Consider the following 22,019-nt stretch of genomic DNA (forward strand, 5'->3'; position numbering starts at 1 on the left):
CAGAATCTGAAGCAGGTTCCAGGCTCTGAGCTGTCAGCCCAGAGCCCGATGGGGGACTCGAACTCATGAACCACAAGATCGTGACCTGAGCCGAAGTCAGATGCTTAACTGACTGAGCCACCCAGGTGCCCCAGCATTATTAAAATTCTATATCTCTCTGTCCTTACCCTGGTCCCATATGGTAGAAAGAAGGGAACCAAGACCAAAGACCAGGCCCCCTGGCCAAATCAATGAAGTGAGTTCATGACCGGAAGGGATGAACGCTGTCAGCCTCTGCCTCTAGCATGCTGCTTATTTCACTGCCTTAGCCCCTTGCTTTGGGTCCTGATGTTCCCCGAGAAAACCTGCTGGCCTACCTTTGCGGTAACAGAGCCATCTTAGTAGAGGGTGACTGCTTTCTCCCATTTGCCCCCAACAATGACAGCACCCTGTGACAGCAAACAGAGACGCCCCCTCCCCCCCTGCCTCCCAGAGTCCCATGGCTGTAGAGCGGCCAGGGCTGACTCTGCTAAAGCCCATGCGGCCTCTGGGTAATGTTACTTGACTTATACATATTTTATTATGTTTGGCTGTTGGTGATGTTTAGATGAAAATTATTTCCAGATTATAATGAAGGCCGCCCTCTATTAAAGGAGTGTGGTTAGATCACTGACCATATTAACATCCTCAAAATTGGGAACTATATATCAAAGCATTGAGGAAGCAGGGGTTTCAAAGGTTGGGGGCGACACGGGGAATCCAACAACCCACATGTAGTGTTCTTGGCTCAAAAGAACTGCTGAACCTTGGAAAAGATTTATACCACATTTATTATGATGCTGCAGCATCACCAAGGATATAAACCAGTCATTGGCACTCTCTCAAAGAACACATCATTGTAACTCGTTATAACAATACTGCTGTGATATGTGCTCGTAATATTTATAAAGGCTAAGCTATGAAAACAGTACATGCCAACTGTCAGCAGTGATGTATCATTTAAAAAAAAAGAGAACGTACACGACATAATGGTTTAAATGAACTCTGTAAAAATATGCTGCTCTGCTGAAGCCGTTTGGCCGACTGGACCTCCGGTGTCAAGCACTGCTTTCCAGGATTCGCTGCAGCTTGGCCTCCGGGAGCTTTCTCCTCTTCCTGTAGCTATTTTCAGAAATTCTGCAGTGTTCTTAGCAAACCTTCCCCCCTCCAGTATCTGGTTCCTTAGTGCCTAGCAGAGTGCTCTGCTAAGAAGGCTTGCAATTGACATCTGTGGGCTGATTTCATTTTTATGCAAATGCGGGATACTTGTTGGCCAGTCAGAAGGTGGGGCAGATGCTTTTGCTTCCTTGTGCAAAGAAAAGTGATTGAGGCTGGCTTGAAGGGGCAGTCACGTGGTCTGGCTGATGCTGTGGCTCCTGACTTTGGGCCTGCTGGTAAGATACTCATCGAGCTTTTCAGAAACCAGTGTGATGTGAGGAGCCAACAATTTCCCGGTGAGGTGGCTACTGCTCCACAGCGGCAACCACGGGAGCAAGGAAGAGAAGGGACATTTAATAGTCCACCTGGGAACTAACTATGGGGGATTGGCTTCTGAGGGGTGGGTAAGGCGCTTAGTCCATAGATTATTCTATTTGGTAAAAAGCCAACATAGTTGGTAAAATCCCTCCCACCACTGCAGAAAGGGGGGGGGGGGTGCAGAGAGAGAAGAAAGAGTGACTGCTCTGTAGAATCTGAGCTCAGAACATGTCGGCACAGAGCTTCTTGTAATTAGCTGATCAGCAAAAAATGCGGAAGAAGACCATCCCCTAATGGTGAAGAAGGTGAACAAGACTGATATTGTTTCCTTTGACTAGTATGTGCTAGAGGGCCCAGATATGGAGGTAGTTAAGATACCAAGCATAGGAAAAACTCTAACTGGAGCTTTACATGCATGTATGAACACATGCATATATATGTAAATGATCTATTTAGAGAGCTATCCATAGTGCAGGTTTATTTGTCTCAGCTAAAACTTTGTTCTTTGTCTTAGCCATAAAAGTCTTGAGTCAAAAACAACCTATGGTATTTTGAAGCAGCAATACTTAAATGATTTGGGATCAGTCAACACTTACAGTCAAAATACTTTGTCCAGAATTATTAGCTGCTCTTCTGGAATGATGACAGACCCTCTCCTGCTTTACAGAGCCACTAGCCTTAGGTGCACCAGTCACACAAATGAGATGCAAATGTACCTAGAAGGGCGGTGAGGTGAGAGGATGGAGGAAGGGGGAACAGACTGAGTGGGACCATGAGGCCCTGCCATCGGGTGGGGCTATGGTCCACGCGAGAACCTGGCGGGACTGGGACGGAAACCACTTATGGAGGTGGTCGACCTAGGAGATCAGAGAGCTCAGAGAACATATTTCACAGGCTTGTTCTGGAGGTGTTAGCTATGGTGATGGCCTTGCTGGCTTCTGGCTGATTAGAATGCAATGACCTGGTGACCCCTAGCTTCAGCAAGGTACCATTCCATTACAGAATTCCTAGAGAAATTTCCACTCCTGCGAGAGGCTTCTCAGCAGGGAAGGAAGCTGGGATTCGCGCTTTGAGGACTCTGCAAGTTAAGACGTTGTCTGGGAATGTCATGTCACTCCGGAGAAAGAAGGGCCCAGTTTCTCACGAAGCAATCATTCCTGGAAGCTGACTTGCTTTATCCATGCTCTATCAATCTGCCACCTTTGAGGAGACCTAAATCTAGTCCAAACATTTTTATAATGCTATTTGATAGTTTCAAACCAAGTCATATTTTATCAGACCCACATTGTCATAGTTCCAACAGAGAGGCTAAAGAACTGCCCTCTAAACATGAAGTTTAAAAAAACCTGTGTTCCTCATTAGCCACAGACTTTAAATTTCATCACTGGAACCTTCTCAACTTAGACAAACATTAGGTGAAACAGCCTTAATCGCGGACATTCTCACAACTGTTAAAATTTGATGTGCGTAACTGAGAAGTGGTCTTGCCACAAAGTTGGGTTTGTGTCTGTCCGTTGTCCTCAAACTCCAAAACTAACACAACAGTGAAAAGAGGACAAAATACGAACAAAAAAATTAGAGGCTCAGAAAAATCAGCTACATCCTGGCAGGGTTTGTTACTGGAAAACCCAAGGATTCTAAAGTCTAAGAGCCTCTTCTTAGTGCAGGAAAATGGTTTCCTCTTGAACAGCAAATGATCTCACCCCATAGTTCTCCCTGGTTGATTTCCATGCTGGGTCTCAGAGGTGACATTGCCTTCTCACTTAGGGAGCATTAACTGTTTTAGATGTGACCTCATGTAACAGTGAATTATCAACATTAGAAATACAAAATTTGGAAATGGAGATTCAGCTGGATTAAATGCTGTTACTTCACTCTCTTCCTTTAAAAATTTGTATTTCGTGTTCTTCACCCCATGATTGCATCGTATGTTTAAATAAGGAACGTTCCTCTGCAAATTCCTGAACAGAGATACCTGTTCTAATTTTGGAACTGGAGGGTACCTTGATCCAATCCTTCAATTTTACGAATGAGGAAAAGAAGACCAAGTAATGCACCCATGCTGGTATGAAAGAAATGGTTTGTTTTAGGAGTTAAGGGGCTCAACGTAGGTAAAATGAAATGAACTAACCAAGTACCTGCACCATTTCCTACTGTTCCCTGAATGGAGTTTACAACTCAAAGCTAGTGTTTAAAACCCGAGTGACCAGACTCCTATTGCTTCTCCCCCACTTCCAGACTAAGGGAAGTAGGGCTGAAAATGTTCTTGGTGACCTTTATTCCCAGGGTCACGGTCAGTCTTCCCCTCTTTGGTGTCATCAGCAAATGTCCAGAATTGGCTCTGACTGTAGACGGACACAGGCTTTACAATTCTATAGGAATACTGAGCAGTCTGGCTGAAACGGAGAGGAAGAAAGCATGACAAGTGAAGAAAGTGGCCATGGTCCCAGGAACTTGCTCAGCGTTGCTAGCTGGGAAAAAAACTGTGTTCTTATCACTTTTCCCAAGCCTTTGATCACGGAATCTCTTCTGGGATAGCCTGACACTCCACAGATAAGCTATTGCAACCCTCTGAGGGAAGTGTTGGCTCCTTTCCCAAGGAGGATCCCTGGGAAGACCAGCGCCTGCCTATCCGTCACGTTAGTTATACCTACAGACCCATCTGTCTGCTGCTGAAATGAGTGGCTCACTCTTCTTTACCGGTCCACAACCACCCAACGGCAGGGACCCTCTGAAGGACAGTGCCTCTCCCAGGGGACTGCGTTCAGCTTAGACTTGCTGCGTTGAGCTGCCGTTTCTCCCTCCTCTTGCTCTCTAGTTCTATTGTCTCTCTCTCTCTCTCTCTCTCTCTCTCTCTCTCTCTCTCCCCCTAGCCCCCACCCCACCCGCACACACGCTGCCCCACCCCCTCTATAACCCCCTCTCGCTCGCCCTCTCCCCAGGCTTTGTTTGGCGTCCCCCGCCCGCTCCGTCTGCACCCCCGGTGTGTCCCCGTCCCCATCCCCTACGCGCGCAGGGGGACGCCGCCGGCCAGGAGGGACGGGACCGCGTCGAAGGCCGGGCGTGTGGGAGCACACGGAGGCGCCCAGCCCCAGACAGCGAGAGTGCCCGCCGAAAAAGCCCGAACGCGACTCGGACTGCCAAAGACGCGGGTCCTTCCCACCGCCGAGGGCCCGGGCGCGTCCCCCCGCCCTTCCCGGCAGCCGCCCGCGCTCCCCCGGCGCCGCGGCGCGAACAAAGGCCGGCGGGCTCGTGGCGCTCCCCCTGGCGGCGGCTCCTCCCGCGGCCCGGCGCGGCCTTCCAGGGCTTTCTCTGCCGCTCCGAGGACGCCGCGGCGACCCCCGCCGCCCAGACGTGCGCCGGGCGCTGCGTTTTCGCTCGCCGCCCTCCCAGACGGTGCCCGTTCTGACGTACTCGTAATCCAGTCAGAAAAGAAGCCATTCACGAGCCCACATAGTTTCCTCAGTGAGACAAAGAAGTGAGTGATTCCCGTCACTTAGGGGATGGGAAGGGGTTCAGAGTTCGCGCTTCCGTCCTTGCGTTTGGGCGCTGCCGGCGGAGGGGTCACTTTGTCATTTATTTGCTGGAGCTGGAAGCGGGGGCTCAAAGGAAACCCTTGAAGAATTTTTTTTTTTTTTTTTCTGGAAGGGTGTCAGAATCTACCGGATCGGGGCACGCATGCCACTTGTCAGAGCGGGCTGTGAGAGCCCGAGAAAGAGTCATGGGAAAAAAAAAAAAAAAATCGAAACACCAAACAGAAAACCCCTCCCACCCGGTAACCCCTTTGAAAATGCTGACCGCTGTTACCAACGCCCCTGCGGAGGGTTCTCGTGGCTAGCGAAGGGATGGCCCCGGGGACGGTTCAGAAACTGTCCCGAGCAGCCTGTGGGGGTCAGTCTCTGGGGGTATCGGAGGTGCCCCCCCTACCCCCCAAGTAACCACGGGCGGAGGAAGAGCAGAACCTCCCATCTGCGGGGTTCTGGCTTGTGAAAATGACTCCACTTGTTTTTGGGGAGGGGGGTGGGTGGTGAACTTGAAAGTGTGCAGCCCAGATGGGAGGTTTAAGATCCCGCTCGGCCTGACACAGCTGTGGTCTCCAAGTTGCCTTTGGACTGAGCCGGGCCACACCCACAGCTGCAGCCAAGCAGTGCTATTTGAAACCCCCCCAGGGCCAACTGCTGTGAAAAGAACAGTTTATTACACAAAATAAAACAAAATGCCAGCTCATCTTTACAGTTTCACGGTCTGCCTTGGGGAGAAGAAAAGGAGTTTTAGTTTTCACCCCTTGTGCACCAAGTCTTGGGGCCAATTCTGGGAAGATCTGGAAAGTTCGCCCTTATGCTGTTGACTCACTGTCTGACCACGGGCCTGGCTGGCGTTTCACTCAACTGCTTCTCTTTTTTGGGAAACTAGGAGAATGACATTCGCCATTCACCTCGCCATTCGCCATTTACCTGGCCGGGATGCTATAGAGTGCCCTGACCAGGAGGCTAGATTCAGATGACAGGACTGATATATTCGAACCGTTTTTCTCCGTCATTTCGAGCAAAGATAGCTGAGATTGGGCCAATTTATTTGCCCCGGTACTAACTTTAGGACGCCCATGCCACTGGACTCCTGTTTTTCAAGAGCAAGCTTTCAAAGAAACAGCCTTTATAAAATTGAGATATTTGAAGCAAATATTAAAGTTTTTCTCCTCCGAATGCAACACAGATAAGAGACAGTGAAAGAATCTTGTCAAATGAAGCATCAGAACAATTGGACTAAAGATGAAAAGTTCTCTTCCCGTAATATTTCGCTAAGTGGGCTAAATGTTGCTTATTTAGTGTTAAGAGGAAAACAGCCCCCTTGTCCCTTTATTATCTCTCAGGCCTCCACTATACTGAATTGGACTCTTTGAGCCTAGAAAAACTAGTTTGCACTCTACAATGGAGAATCCAGCCTGTGAGTGGGTATGAGAGCATTTCTATGGTACTCAAGAATCTGAGAGAAACATGAACTAAGTTGATCAACCAGATGTTTTGTCTACACAATACTAAGCATTAAGATGTTTCCCCTATACGTGGGTACTTGGTGTCATATAGATGAAACACTTGGATGGATAATTGAGGTTTTTTTCTTTGTTCAGATATTTATGATATGCTGAAACAGCTGAAGAAGTGTTCAGTTCAAAGCTTCAGAGGGAGGAAACAGAAACAGGAGAAACAGGAGACAAGAGGTAAATAAAAGCAAGGACCAGGACCTCCCCTGGCTTCTGTGGGGTCACAGCCCTCTGGGTGCACAAGCAGAGGGCACTTTGTGTGAGGAAAGAGGCACTGCTTCCTAATGACAGCAACTCCATGCCAGAGCATGTGACTTTGCTGTCAGAGCATGGACTGGATTTCAGCTGCATTCTTCCCTCAGCTCTAGGCTTTTGTGCAGTGCACTAACCATGTAACTGTACTTTGTAGCCCTGCCAAGTCATCAAAAAGAGTAGGAAGGATGTTCAGTATTAAGGGACAAGTGGACATGAAGAAAGAGGGATAGAGTTTTACTTTGCTCACAGGTTTTCCCAATGTGCACAATACAGAGGACACCCCTGCTAATGTCAGTTTTGGCCCAACCAGGAAAATATTTGCCCCCCCCCCCCCCCCGTTGCTGGTATGTGTGAATGTTTGTTTGTTTGTTTATTATTTTTAAGTTAAGGAAAGGCTTGCAGTTAATTCCAGCCATGTATTTACTGCCTTTTCTATGTGGTACCGTGTCTGTCAAGTTTTCACTTCCCTGGAATTTTAACTCCCATCTCCCTCCCCACCCCACTCTCATGTCTGTAACACAAATGCCTTTTTAAATTTTTGCTAGTTTAATTAGCGCATGAATTCATTTTGATTGATGAATTGATGTGGCTTATTGGCATGAAGATTTTCCTTCCCTCCCAGCACTGTGTGTAATAGAAACGGCTTGTGTGGGGGGTGACACCTGCTTTGATGCTGCAGGCATTCTGTTTGATGCGGAAAGGCCAGCCAGTCAGCTGTGATTCTCTAGTCTCTGGGGAGATATTTTTTTCATAGCTGTTGGTGGAGTGGGGGGAAGGTTGGTGGTGAGGAGGAGGAGAGAGTGGTGTGGAAAGTGATGGCTGAGAAACAACATAGCTAAGAATTTAATGTTTATATTTTATTGGACTGATTTTGAAATAGTCATTGTTCACACCCTGGACCCAGGAGGAAAGGAGACCTTGACTTTCTGCCATCAGTAGTAAGGCATTGTGAATTAGCACGGCGAGTTGAAAATTTCCAAAGCCTCTTGCCAAAGAATTAAGCTGAAATTAGCACACAGTTGGTAACAATTTGATTTCTGGTCTCACTTTAATCAGTGAGGATTAATGGTTAAAATTTTTATTTCTAATCTCACTTTAGCCTGACTAACAAAAGCTGTCATTTTCATGAAAACTGCTAAATGAAGAGGGATTTATAAGCTCTCTGAGAGAATAAAAGCTAAAGTGCTAAGGCCCACTTTTCAGACCATAAAATTTTCAAATTCCCCCAATAGTCCCTCACATACTGCTAGAAGAGCTGGCTGCTGCTGGGCTCAGTGATGTTTATTGCTGGACAAAGGTGGTGGAAGAATTTGAGTGCATTCTTAATGGCTTCAGAACTCCAGATGAAATGCAGTAATCTTCTTGGGGAAAATGAATATTACAGAGCAGAGTAGGAAGTAGGATTTGAATTGTAAAGATATATGTATACATATACATATACATATACATATACACATACATATACATATACATATACATATATATACGTACATATACGTATATACATATACATATACATATACGTATACATCTTGTTCCTTTTCCTTTTCTCACCTGAGTAACACCTTTCTGTGACCTCCCCTGCCACTTGGGTTCACAGCAAAGTTGTACAACTGGTGGAGTCTGTTCTCACTCTACCAAAATTTTCCCTGAGTCTCCTTTGAACAGTTTCTCATTGACTCCCATCCCCCTGGAGACCCGCGTTGTAGACCCTTGTTGAGACTTTACCCTGTTTTATCACCCCACTTTCCACGAAAACTGAGTGTTGTTACAAACGTTTATGCACTCATTTCTCACTTTTTCATTTTGAGGCTCTGCCCTCACATCCCGTTTGTGACACTGTACCCACATAGTGCCTTGTATGCTGAAGGTGTGCTCAAGTCAGAGTTCGAGGTGCAATGCTGGGGTGCTGGGGAGAGGATTTTAGCATCACAGGTGTAGTGGAGCAGATGATCTTCAAGAGTCCCTTCCACCCCCCAGTTTGATGATACTAAAGCCTTACCAGAAGGGGCAACTGGCTTCCTCACTCCTTTTCTCTAGTTTGATCAAAACCAAATATGAACCTTTTCTCCAAGGTTTAATTATCTTCTGATAAATACAATCCTTAGTGACTGGGTTGCTCCCAATGATTATAATGTAGAATGAACAGCTCTTTAAACAATGGGCTGGGCGAGAAGAATGAATTCTCCAACATGAAACTCTAAGAACCATCAGCTCTCACAATTCTTTGTGGTTTTTTTCCCCCCAGCCTTATTAATTCTAAAGTTCTCTTTTTATCAAAATGAGTCCAGTATCGGTTATTTTGGATGGCTTCCTCTACCTCTAATGAATTAACAAGCATCTGAGAATTTAAGTGGTGCCAGGAAACCTTGAAACACCACAGTCCTAGCTCATGGTGGCCTTAATCTTTCCAATGAGGCTTCTACTAAGTGGGATGCTGTCCAGCATTGTCAAGCAGTGCTGGATAGGGTGACCCACAGAGCTGCCTTCACAGTTTTCCCTCACCCACCTCAGGCCACACATGGTTCACCCTGCTAACTGTCAAGGTCATGGTCTTTACCACCTGTCCACTACGTGGTCTCCCTGTGGGAACACAGGTCTTAATCACTTGAGGAACTTGTCACATCCTCTGCCTCCCATCTTGCTTTGAGGGAACCCTTCTGTCCCCTGGATTGGGCCTCATCTACCTCCTCCAACTCTTGGGGTCCCTATCCATCTTGTACAATTGAACTCATCTTCTCTATGAACCTTGGACAAGAAAAACCTCCCTGTTCTTTGTTAATTCTTGCAGCAGAGAAAAAGCCACAACTGTGTTAACTTGTAGAGGATGAGGAGAAATTGGGTAGATTAGTGACACCCTTCATTTCTACTGAAATGAAATCTGTATCTATCTACCATCTATCTCCGTGTCTACATCTATATATTTAAGGTTGATTCAATATGGGACTGTAACTTCTTTGAAAAACACTATTCTAGTCCACCTTGTTCAATGGTACCATACATGTGTTGCCTGGGATTTCACGTGATTGTATGCAGCGGAAACTTGACTACAGTAGCTTAATACCAAACGCGGGTTCACTTTTCTTATGTAATAAGAAGTCTCAGGATAGGCAGTCCAGGGCTGGTGCTATTGTTCCCATGTCCTCACTTCCCATGCTTAGTGAGCTCCTTTCATCCATATAATTTAAAGTTGGCTGCTTCCAGACAGGAAGAAGGGAGTCAAGCAAAACCTTTCTCTTCATGAAGCTTTGTCTTTTTATTTAGGAATAGGAGTCTTTCCTGGGGACCGTGCCTCTATCTGTGACCAGATCCATGAACCCTAGTTATATGGGAAGCTGAGTAGATATGTTAATTTCCCAGCCCTTCTGGTAGAGGGCAGAGGAAATCGAGGGAGGACGTAAGGGATGGAGTGCGTACTGAGTAAGTCATTCTACAGTACCTGTCAAAATGCATGACTTGTCCTACATTATTTTAAAAAAGAAAGAAAAATCACAATTTTGTATCTGTGTGTGACTGTGACTACAAAGACACATGCCTACCCAAAGATTACAGTTGGTGTCATTTTTGAATTAAATGATGTCAGTGAAGATTGACAGCAGATGTTAGGTCATAGTCAAGGCACAGATAGTTGGGAGGGGGTCCTTCAAGGAAGATAGCTACAGTCAAAACCACTGTTTACAAAGGTGGGAGAGAAATCAGAGCTCTAAGCTGCAGTGAGTCTTGTGTATTGTCCTGGGCATCACAGTGGGGGAGTGGAATGGGGAAGTGGCAGTGGGAGAAAGAAGGGAGAACATCCATCATAAAGGCCCCATGACCCTGGCTATATGCTGGAATCACTTGGGAAAACTGTTTTTAATTACGAACATTTTTTAAAGTATTTACTCTTGGGGCGCCTGGGTGGCGCAGTCGGTTAAGCGTCCGACTTCAGCCAGGTCACGATCTCGCGGTCCGTGAGTTCGAGCCCCGCGTCAGGCTCTGGGCTGATGGCTCAGAGCCTGGAGCCTGTTTCCGATTCTGTGTCTCCCTCTCTCTCTGCCCCTCGCCCGTTCATGCTCTGTCTCTCTCTGTCCCCAAAAAAATAAAAGTTGAAAAAAAAAATTAAAAAAATATAAAGTATTTACTCTTGAGAGAGAGAGAGAGAGAGAGACAGGGAGAGCATAAGTGGGGAGGGTCAGAGAGAGGGAGACACAGAATTTGAAGCAGGCTCCAGGCTCTGAGCAGTCAGCACAGAGCCCCGACGTGGGGCTTGACTCACAAACTGCTAGATCATGACCTGAGCCGAAATCAGTCGCTTAACCGACTGAACCACCCAGGTGGCCCAGGAAACTGTTGTTAAAAACTACTAACTCCTGGGACCCATCCCCAGAGATTCTGATTAAATTGGTCTAGGATGTGGTCTGGGGATTAAGATATTTCAAAGCTCCCCAGGTGAGATTCTGATACATAGCCAGGGTTGAAGCTCACCGTGCTATGTAATTCTGAAACACAGTACCTGGCCTGTCTTAGAATCATGCTTGCTCGGTCGGGCCTTGCCTGATGCCATAGCAAACAGTGAAGGATGAACCTGCCTGAAGGAACCCTGGTTGCCTATGCTGCAGGGATGCTGTTGGGCATCAGCCTGCATCCTCTTCATGAGATGCCACAAGAAAAATGCTCCCAGGTCTGGTTCAGGAAATGTGATTCTCCTGTACATTTGGTTTGTTTCTGTCTTGTTGACATGCTGAATCTTATAAATGACTCTGTTTCCCTCTTTATTTTGGCTCTGAGGAAGCTTGGGAGCAACTCTATATTACCATATGGTCTACATTCCTCTCTGCTGATATCACTCTTCGAGTTGATATTTTCTCATTTAAAATTTTTATTTAGGCTCCTTCAATTTTCAGAAATCATTTCCTATTTCTCTAAGCTCTCTTCAAACTTTGGTAGAGTGGGGGCAAAGGATTAAAAATAAATAAATAAATTAAAAAAAGCCTAATCCCTCACCATCATCCAAGCAAAACTTTTTTAATCCTTCTACTTGCAATTTTTCCAACATTTGAATCTCTAAAATTTTACTTCTTTTCAAAGTTGTGCTTAAAATGTATTTTAATCTGGTTTCATCTGTATAAAACTGTTCTTAGTTGGAACTTGGGTGGCAGTATCCCAGAGAGTAACTTATTTCTGGGTCTTCACCCTCAACGAATGGCCTTAATTCTTTATGGGAGTACTTTGCTTTTGGAAATTAAAAATATTAAAATTTAGGGAATTGGACATTCTGTTTACACTAACAGAGCTACTCAGCAGATAGTGTAATAGGTATTGTTAGAGAATGGCTGTATTTGTACTTTTGCCTCCCATAGTTTTTTTCCTGGGTTTATTTTTCCAGGAGTTGTTTTTAATGAAAAGGAAAGCAGGATATGAAAAGGATAATGAAAAGGATAGCAGTCCACAGTGAGACAAAGAACCAGAAAGCAGTCCTTATTTCATTTCACAAAGACAGCACTTAAGCTTTGATTTTCACTGTTGTCCAATATCAGTTATTTGTTTACCAGACATGCTTTAGATAGCTACAGCCCATTTGTAAGTCACTTATTTTGTACATTATGGCCTAATGTCTGGCAAAGTGTTTCCAAGTTGCCTATTATCATAAAAGTTAAGAACTCTGACAGAGATATTAGGAATCATAATGATACAATATTTATGAGGCAAACTACCAGGTAATTTCTAGTGATGGAAAAATAGCTAGCAAGCATTTTCAAAATAAGTTTGCTATTAGTCAGCCATTGTTAACTCATGTATAGTTAGAAACAAATCAGATGTCCAGGATTAATTTCTAAGCCCTTGCTATGTATCTTTGGGGAGCACACTTAACCTTTCTGGATTCCAGAGCTCAAGGACGACAGTTTAAATAACATGGGTATTTTAAGGTTCAACTAAGAAGACAGAGTATTGAACTCACTGTTTAGTATTCTGAATTAAAAAAGGATAATTAAGAACAGATGCCAGATTCCTCTGCTGTTGACTTAGATGCTAATATGAATATGGCCCTGAGGGGAGGTAGCCTTCCTTGAGCAGACCACAGGATCCCTTGCATCTCTTACTTCTTTTTAAAGGCATTGGCTAGTAAGAAAGGACAGATGTGGGCAGAAGGGAGGCATTCTGTCTTTTTCCCTCCCCACTTTCCAACCTCTCAGCTACCACCATTTGTATGTATTTTGGGGAGGAGGGCACTAGGGGTGGAAAATTTGGTTCCTGCACTTCCTCCCCCAACTTTTTTTTTTTATTCATAGAAGATTCTGGAAAGTAGAAATCTGTGATAGTAAACATTAGTTTTCAAAGTATGAAATCATGCTATGAAAATTGTAGAAGTCTCCAAAGTATAGCACGGACCATGGCCTTTGTGTAAATTAGATTCCTAGCTTTCAGGGCAGGGACTGTTTCTTGCAGAGTTTTGTCCACCCCTATCGTCATCTCTGGTAAGCCACAATATTTGTTCCAAGCACTGCAGCTTCCCGTTGCCTGAGAGTTCTGTCAAGAGGAAAAACGGTAATTGTTACACTGAAGTTATTGCATTTTTGTGACACTAGCAAAATGACTTGCCTTATAACCAAAAGTAAGAAGACAAAGAAACCCTTTCAATTCCAAAATCCTACCCAATTCCAAATAACATTTTTTTCAACATCAGTCCTAGTAGTAATTTGGTAGCAAAATCTCTTTGAGATTTTTCCATTGCATTTTCCCCTACCATGTACCAAGGGAATGTAGAGAGACTTCAACTCAAGTAAAATAAGTCCTCTGCTCAGGCTCCATCCTCTTGCCTCTTATCTTGCCCAGAGCTTCAGGTTTCTGGGTTTTCTATATTAAAGAGCCCAGGAGCTCAGAGTTTCCAGTGGTGAGGCTGCCTAGACGGATAAATGTGGATAGAACGCCCCTCTCCTCTTCCCCCTCCCTGCTAGGTTAATTCTGTCTTGGGGCACATGTTGCTTTGCTAGTCACCGAGACATGACCCAGCCCCTGGACAACCCAAGCCTAGTTTTGAACACATGGAACCAGAAGGGGGACAAGATGGCCACTTAGCTTCCCTGGCGTCATTAAGAAACGCGCGGTATATATGGTGTGAGATTTGAAGTGTACTCTGGGAGAACTGCAGGGTGTGGGGTGGTTCCTAAAGAGAGGAAAATTACACCACCCTCTGAAACAGACAAATGATTTCTCTTGTGCAGATTATTTGCACAGGATGCTTCCTGGAAATCTCTGATGGCATGAGAGTAGCAACTGCTAATGGACACATCCTAAAACCCACGGTCTCTTTGGATTTAGCTTTAATACCTTGGAGGTTTTTAGGTATAAAGAAGTGTCCTTTCTACGGCTGACAATGACCCCAACCACCAGTGTTGCTGGAGCATCTGAATCTATTTCCCAAGCACCATGGCATAGTAGTTATGAATTTGGGCTTGGAGCCAGATGTGGTAAAAATGTGAATCCTGGAACTGGGAGGTGGGGTCAAACTACACCAGAATGGGGAAGGAGCAGCTCCCCAAAGGAAAACTGAGGTTCCCAGAGAGGAAGGAGTAGCAGTTCTGGAATCGGTCAGTCTAGTTCTCTCATATTCTAGTGCTCTACACTTGAACGTGTTATAGAGCCTCTGTACGCGTCAGCCACAACATAGGGTTAGTAATATCTTTTGGAGTGTGTTCTTGAAAGTATTCAATGAGATCAAATTGTCAAAATGTATATAAAGTACTTGGGACATAGCAGGCTCTCAAAAAAGGGCAATAGAAAAAAAATAGATCTAGCCTATCTTTCTCTCTCTTCATATTAGACATTTTCTAAGGTTCTTTGGACTTAGTTCCCCCTTTCCATTTCTTTGAGCCACTGAGGTTTCCTAAACTCAACATAAAGAGCCCCTTCCAGTTATAGCTTTGAATCTGGCCAAGGAGTGAAACAATTTTTTGTATGTGTTTATTGTTGTGGTTATGATTATTATTAATTTGCCATCAAAAGAAAGTGCGTCCTTAATGAGTCAGTCTGCATCTGACTGCATCTCCGCATTTCCAAATCAAAGCCCTGAAATGTACAACTCAGCTTGCTGGGGAAGCCTTTAGAGTTTTGTTCGTGTAACTCATGCAAAAAAATGTTCTCCATGATCTGCCTCCCTAATAATTCTTGAGGGTTGAACTTATACTCCGATAGTTACATCTGGTTCTATAGTTAACAAATAGGTCAGAAGGAAAGGGAGGAGTGAAAAAACCATCTAGGCCCCCGTCCCTCGTTTTTTTCTCAGTGTGAAGTCATTTGCTTTTCTTTCTAACCCGTACCAAGTCCTCAGAAGTTGAGCCAGGCAGATGGTGAGGTTATAGCTTGGGCAAAATGTGTTCTAATGTTATCAGCTTTAAAGGAGCACATGGAGCAGAGAGGAAAGATGGTTTGTGGTATTTTTGTTTATTAAATTTGATGGTTGGATTATGACATTTATATTTATTAAATGTACAGAATCTCATCCATCACTGTTGACAGTCAGAACATGTCCTCTGCGGTTGGCATAGCTGTCTTTTCCTGCAAAGAGATCTAACATTTATTCTTATTTGGGAGACTCAGAAGAGGTGGAGAAGAAAGGAGATCCGCCCTTCAGTGCCACCACCCTGGGGAGATGGGAGTATGAGATAAGTGTTATTGTGTTTGATTCTGTCATGTTAAGACGCATTTTCCTTGTTTGGGTTGTGAGCCGGTTTTGATGGTGCTGTGGAGAAAACCTTTGGCAGCATGGGAGCAGCAGAGCCAGTGAGCCCAGTGCAGGAAAAATACATAGAAAGAGGGCTCTCAGCTTTGCCCCATTAAAATCCTGGCATGGGCAACAGTTGAAGAACATGTCGCAATGGCTTTATCTGGTGGCTAGAGCACTTTAGCAGCCAGGCATCTTCATTCCACTCTGGATTTTATTACCTACCAGATGTGGGCTTCTTGGATATTTTACTAGAGCACCAGGTGAGCTGATGAAAGGACAGCACTCCAACTGCCTTCCAAATGACTCCCGGTTCGCTTGAGTTTTGTTTACACGTAAGAGGAGACAGGAGCTGGCAAGGCTTAGAAACAAGAAGGCACTGTCACCCACACAGTTTCTCAGTAGGTCTTGAGGTGAAGGAGATGGTGTGCTGGCTTAAGGTTTACGGATCTTTTCCAGAGTATAACTTAAAGATATTTTTACAGCCAATGTGCAAATGAATGAGACACATGGGTTCAATCTCTTTAGCCACATATGAGTTCACAAATAAAAGGTTCATTTAGGTTTGAGCAATCCCAGTACATTTGGAAACCAGTTAACTCAACATGTTGACTGCACAGCCTGGAAATCATGAATTATAAGTATCTAAGATACTAACCTGGTGAAGAGATTAAGTCCTTTTCCTTTCTCCCTTCCCACCTCCCTGCCTCCCTTTTAGGAGTTCTAACTCTAATCAATAGTGTCCTAGTTGACATTTTCTAAAGCAGGCCCATGTGCAGTTGCTGTGTCTAAGAAAGATTTCAAGCAGTAGCAAGCACTTATGTAGGCTTCACACAGATTTTGACCATCAGGTATTTCCCTTCTCTTCAGTTGATTTAGGACGTGGGAAATGGTTTATAAGAGTACCATATACTAATCTCATTCTTTTTTAAACCAGGAAAGTAACTGTTCATAAGTATTATAAGTCATTAGTAGAACATCTTTTGGGTACAGCTCTCGTCTATGCATTATGGGGGATATTAAACAAAGGTAAAGGGCAGTTTATCTCTAGAGAGTTTAAACAAAACATACCAAAAGCCAGACCTCTACGAAGAAACATAATTTCCTGTTAGATAGTGTGTATGTGGGTGTGCATGCGCGCGTGCATGCGCGTGCACACATCTGATTACATAAACAGACTGTAAACATTTCAAGGGGTGGGAGAGAGTGCAGGTCCTGGGTGTTAACAAGGCAAAGGTCATGAGTGCACTCCCCACATGGACCACTTGGCTCTGCTCCATCCCACTGCTACAGAGGGCCCCTCGGAGCGGGAGCTGCAATCCCTCTGACTATTCTGCAGTTCACGTGAGTGAAGCCAGAGTCCATTTATGGAGGGGGGTGGATACCCTAAGTCTTTTCTGTCTCTTTCTTGAATGAAAGCAATACTGTGCAAGATATGATTTTAATTGCACGTACAGTATAATTCTAATCTGCTACTTGAACCAATGGAGTGAATATTTGTGAGCACATACTATTGCAACCTGTATATGCATATATATTTTTTTCTCATTTGATTCTCACAACAAGTCTCTGAAGTAGGGGTTTAGCATCACCACTTAACTGCTAAAAGATCTTAAAGATCAGGTATGTAGTAGGTTGCTCAATAAATATGTGTCGAATGAATAGATGAATGAAACTCATATTAAAAATCTTGCTCTTGCTCATAGCCGTAGAGTAGGCAAGAGGCAATGGTAGGATTGCAGCATAGTTCCTGTGGCTCCAAAGCTTGCTCTCATCTTGGCAGTGCACAGGAGAGATAGTGCTATTAGGTTACCGCACTGCCCAGGAAACAGAAGCACATCTGAGAAGATGTCTCCATCTCCCCACCTGAGTGTTGTGTTGAAGACGTAGCCATAGCTGTGGCTCTCCCGGCAATTCCTTCTTCAACTGGAACCCTGGCTATGGAATAACAATCAAGAGAGTACTGTGCTGGGAGCTGGTCTTCTTCTTGGAAAGACTTGCAGCAATGCCAGGTGAGGGGAAGGAGGTACTGAGGGCGTGGCGGCAGAGGTAAGTGTTGTGGACCCAGGAGCAATCCTGAAATCTTTGATCTGTGTTTGGCTCTGCTAGGGACTAGACTTCTGACAAGCAGATTTCAGGGTTCTGTAGGTTGAAACACAGCGATTCCACACTTGGGAGGGAACTGCTATTTTATTGCCCCAATTAACTGCTTTATTTGTTTATAAATTCTTCCCTTTTCTGTTTTATGATGCAGTTGTGGTGTGTTTAATGGAACTGCAAGATTAAGACTGGCAAGATGACTGCATGTTATGTTTCCAAAGCTAATAAATGGTTTGAATCCAGAATGTTTGTGGCCCTTTCCAAAAATATTTGGTTTCTCTAAAAAGCAACAGCTGTTGGGAAATGGATGGAAGTTTTTACTGTAGTGTGTATAGCATTTTATTTAATGCTTTTATTCCTGTGGGGAATTTGACTGCCTGATAGCAGATGAAACAACAGGGACTTAGCAAAATATAAAAATTCATGATGTTAAAAATCAGCAAGTTGGATGTTAAATTTAAGAGTCACACAAGGAAACTAAGGATCTCTTTCTAAAAATACTTCTTGCTGAGTGGAAATTTTTGCTTCTGTGAGAATAAGTATACATTTAAAAAATTCATTTTCCACTAATATTTCTATCGTATTTTGTAGTTTACAAAGCACATATATATTTAAAATTTAGTTTTACTACAATTCTACTAAGCCGCGTAAGGATAATGATTTTCCTTTTTATAAATGATACAGGTAAGGCCTGGAAGGAAGAAGAAACTTGCCTAAAGTCAGGCAATTCACCAGCAGTATAACCAGGGTTAGATAGAATTTTGCAATGACTTGTTCAGGAATCTTTGTCATATTATTGCCTAATTATCAAGTAGTACCATTATAAAGTGAATGATATTTGGACAATGTCATCTGGCCAAGATATCATTGCTCCTCCAGATCTTGTGGCCACAGCTACAAACCCATCACTCTCCCTGTTCCCTTATCCCAGTGGTGGAAACATCAAATGGTAAAGTGTGGTCTTGTGCTCAAGTCTGGCAACCAGAGGTGGGGCCAGAAGACTCTCTTATGCCTGAGCTGCCCATGGGATTCAGGCACTATGTCCCACTAATACAACACATAGGGAATGGTTCGTCCCACACAAGAGAGAAAGTTAGATGCTGGATAGAGCAAAATGGAGTGATAGTGCACCTGCCCGATAGGGCAAGTACATACCAAATTGAACGAGGCAGACCAAAGTGATGAAAGACGTTTTTTGCTCTCTCCCCCCCTTCTTTCTTCCTTTCTTTTATTCTCCCCCAATTATCAACCAAAAGGATTATGAGAGAAAACTACAGGAAAGAGTTTTCCAAGTTTTGTGACCCAAAGAATCACTGGGGAGCTTAATGAACATGCAAACCCCAAGGCCACAGCCCTGAGATTTCGATTTCATAAATGTTTTTAACACTTGTCAAAAGCAGAGGTGGTTCCCTAAACTAAAATAGCTTGGATATTCTACAATGTCCATCCCATTGCTTTTTTTTTTTTTTCCTTTCCAAGGTTTTGTTTAAATTCAAGTTAGTTAACATATAGTGTAATAATGGTTTCAGGAGTAGAATTTAGTGATACATCACTTACATATAACAGTGCTCATCCCAACAAATGCTCTCCTTAATGCTTGTCACCCATTTAGCACTACCCCCACCTCTCCTCCAGCAACCCTCAGTTTGTTCTCTGTATTTAAGAGTCTCTTATGGTTTGTCTCCCTATCTTGTTTTTATCTTATTTTATTTTTCGTTTCCTTCTCCTATGTGCATCTGTTTTGTTTCTTAAATTCCACATATGAGTGAAATCATATGGTATTGCTTTTTTAAAGACAAACACAACAAGCTGGTGTCCTAAAGGCAATCACTCCTGACTTGGGCAAGCTGCTAAAATTGTAAGTCTGAAGTGGGGTTCAGCAATCTGAGTTTTTAACATGACCCGAGGTGATTATGACCCAGGTGGTCTACAGACTTCATTTTGAGAACCCCAACCTAATGAGTCAGAAGGTTCACATAAGGCAACTCTGCTTAATTGATAGCCAGACAAATAATTCAGCTCAGCTTTGACCCCTATTTCTGTGCTCTATTAAATGGGCTTAATCTCACCCCAGACTGGCAGGCTTTGCCTTCCCTTCTTGCTTCCTAGCTTCTGTAGGGAAGTAACCCCAGGCATCAACACCATCAGCTGCTGTGGCCCCCTGCCTTGGCCGCCAGTGGCATCGGTGACTCAGCAATGAGTCAGCTCAGGGGAATTGACAGATTCACTGTGCTCCAGTGGAGAGAACTGGACCCAAAGGAAAGAAGTTTAGTGCTTTGAGTTTTATGTGTGAAACCTGCCACTCTGCCATGTGAGGGGTTGAAGGATTGGTGAGAATAAACAAAGAAGAGTAAGATAATGTAATTCTATCTTTCGTTACTTTATGATTTATGTAGAGTTCTCTGTCCTTCAGAGAGTTTCTAGAAAATGATGGATGTACAGTGAAAGGTCCTGGGCAAAAAAAAAAATTAGATGAAGAGCAGAAGAGGAATGGATGAAACCATAAGAGACAAGAAAGCATGCTTGGGTTTTCAAAACAACATGGTGTGTCCTCTTGTGAGATTCACTGTGGCAGCTCGAGGTCATGGTAATGCCCCCCAGCTCCCAAAAGAGGGAAATTATAATATCAGATAATGATAGATTGTCAAATGTACAGTGAGTCCCCTGAGTTGATTATGACGTGTGAGTCCAGAACTGTTTGTTTTATAAATTTAAAATCCTGCAAAATTGTTATTATCATGGAAAATAAGCACCAACAGCTACCATATACAGGTAACCTGTGATACCACCCTCTGCTCCCAATTCTCGTGATTCATATTGTGCCTTCCAATGTTGTTTCTCTAAAAATTGTTCTAGTTCTTCTGGCATGAGATGGAAAGCAGAGGGCCAGGGGTCCAGGCCCTGTGCCCATCTCCTGGGCTTGACTGGCAACTTGCAGTGTGACCTTGAAAGACTCACTCAACATTTTTGGTTTCAGTTTCCTCATCTGTAAAAAGAAGTGGTTGAACTAGTAATTTCCATACCCCTTCTACATCTAACATTCTGGATTCCCTTAATGTATTCGGGATACTTTCAAAAGAACTTGCTACCCTTTACACCAAAGACAGAATAAAAGGCCACTATTTAGAGCAAATGAGATCTTTATTAGACATGAGGAGAATTGTTCTAACAGTAAATGGGCTAATGGGTTTGCTCTCTGTATTAATTTGCTAGAGCTGTATAACAAAGTACCATAGTCTGTGCAGACTGTATGGTTTAAAGGACAGAAATTTATTTTTTCATAATTCTGGAGCCTAAAAGTGTTAGTGGGGTGGTCCTTTCTGGTGCCTCTCTCCTTGGCTTGTAGATGGCTGTCTTCTTACTGTATCTTCACCTGGTCTTCCATCTCCGTGTATCTATTCTAATCTCACTTTCTTATAAGGATACTAGTTAGATTGGATTAGGGCCCACCCCAATGACCTCATTTTATCTTAATTGCCTTTTTTAAAGATCTCATCTTCAAATACAGTCACATTCTAGATACTGGGGCTGGGACTTCAGCATATGAATTTAGGGGAGCAAAATTAAGCCCATAATGGTTTCCAAACTGTGGGATCTTAAGGAGTATGGAGAACATTGCCTTCCTTGGCTGGCTTGGGTAAAGCCCTAGATTAGATGAACAAAGAGGAGGATTCGATGAACTCTTAAAGGTTTTTCCAATTCTAGGAATTTGTGACATTGTATAAAGCTCCTCAAAATCAACACCTCCTTACCAGGAGCATGAATTAAAAAGGGGGCACAAAGAGCAAGGCTGCAGGAAAATAAAATAAAACAGTGAATGATTTGTACTTCAGGGAAAGCAAAGATGGAAAAGAACTTTGAAGCATTTTCATTTGAGGCAGTTTCATTACATCATGAGGGCAGAGTGCTTTATCACACAGCCATTATTGTTTGATCTGTACCTGTAGGTGAACTTTTAGAGAGAATAAGGGTCTATTTCTCATAAATCCCACTTGAAGCAAACACAAAAGCAGGATCCTGCTGAGGACAAAGGAAAAATTCATGATGCAATTGCGTGTATCCTCATGGGTACCTTTTATGGCTGAGAAGGGAGAAGAAGAATTCCTTTCCAACATCACTATGAAGGAATACTTACAGATTACTCTTTCTGATTATTTGGACAGTAAAAGCAAGTAATGAGTCTCACACCACAGATCTCTGGCTTTTATTGCTCCAGTAATCCATTTGTTTCCTTAGGTATGTTTCCAGCAGCACAGAGTACTGGAAAGAGAATAAATGCTTACTATGTTCTGTTGTTCAGGACTGCATCCAGGTCATTCCTCCCTATGGCTTCTTATGGCCAACAGTCCACCGATGATCAGCACCTTTGTTTCCCCATTGGGTGAAGATGTACATGGTATTCACAGTGAATTTCTCATTAGACTTTTG

The 22,019-nt window shown here is 43.7% G+C and overlaps 1 long non-coding RNA gene across 1 annotated transcript in view; it reads left to right on the forward strand.

Annotated features, from left to right (window-relative positions):
• Positions 1-4,780: 4,780 nt before the first annotated feature.
• The window catches only part of LOC121030746 (uncharacterized), a 93,895-nt gene continuing 76,656 nt past the window's right edge, over positions 4,781-22,019 (forward strand). The window contains exons 1-2 of the long non-coding RNA XR_005790387.1: positions 4,781-4,972; positions 6,623-6,712. This is a non-coding gene — a long non-coding RNA (uncharacterized LOC121030746). The remainder of the gene's footprint in view (positions 4,973-6,622; positions 6,713-22,019) is intronic.

Source organism: Herpailurus yagouaroundi, unplaced genomic scaffold (genome assembly GCF_014898765.1).
Source record: "Herpailurus yagouaroundi ecotype Mexico unplaced genomic scaffold, PumYag 140, whole genome shotgun sequence".
NCBI classification, from domain to species: domain Eukaryota; kingdom Metazoa; phylum Chordata; class Mammalia; order Carnivora; family Felidae; genus Herpailurus; species Herpailurus yagouaroundi.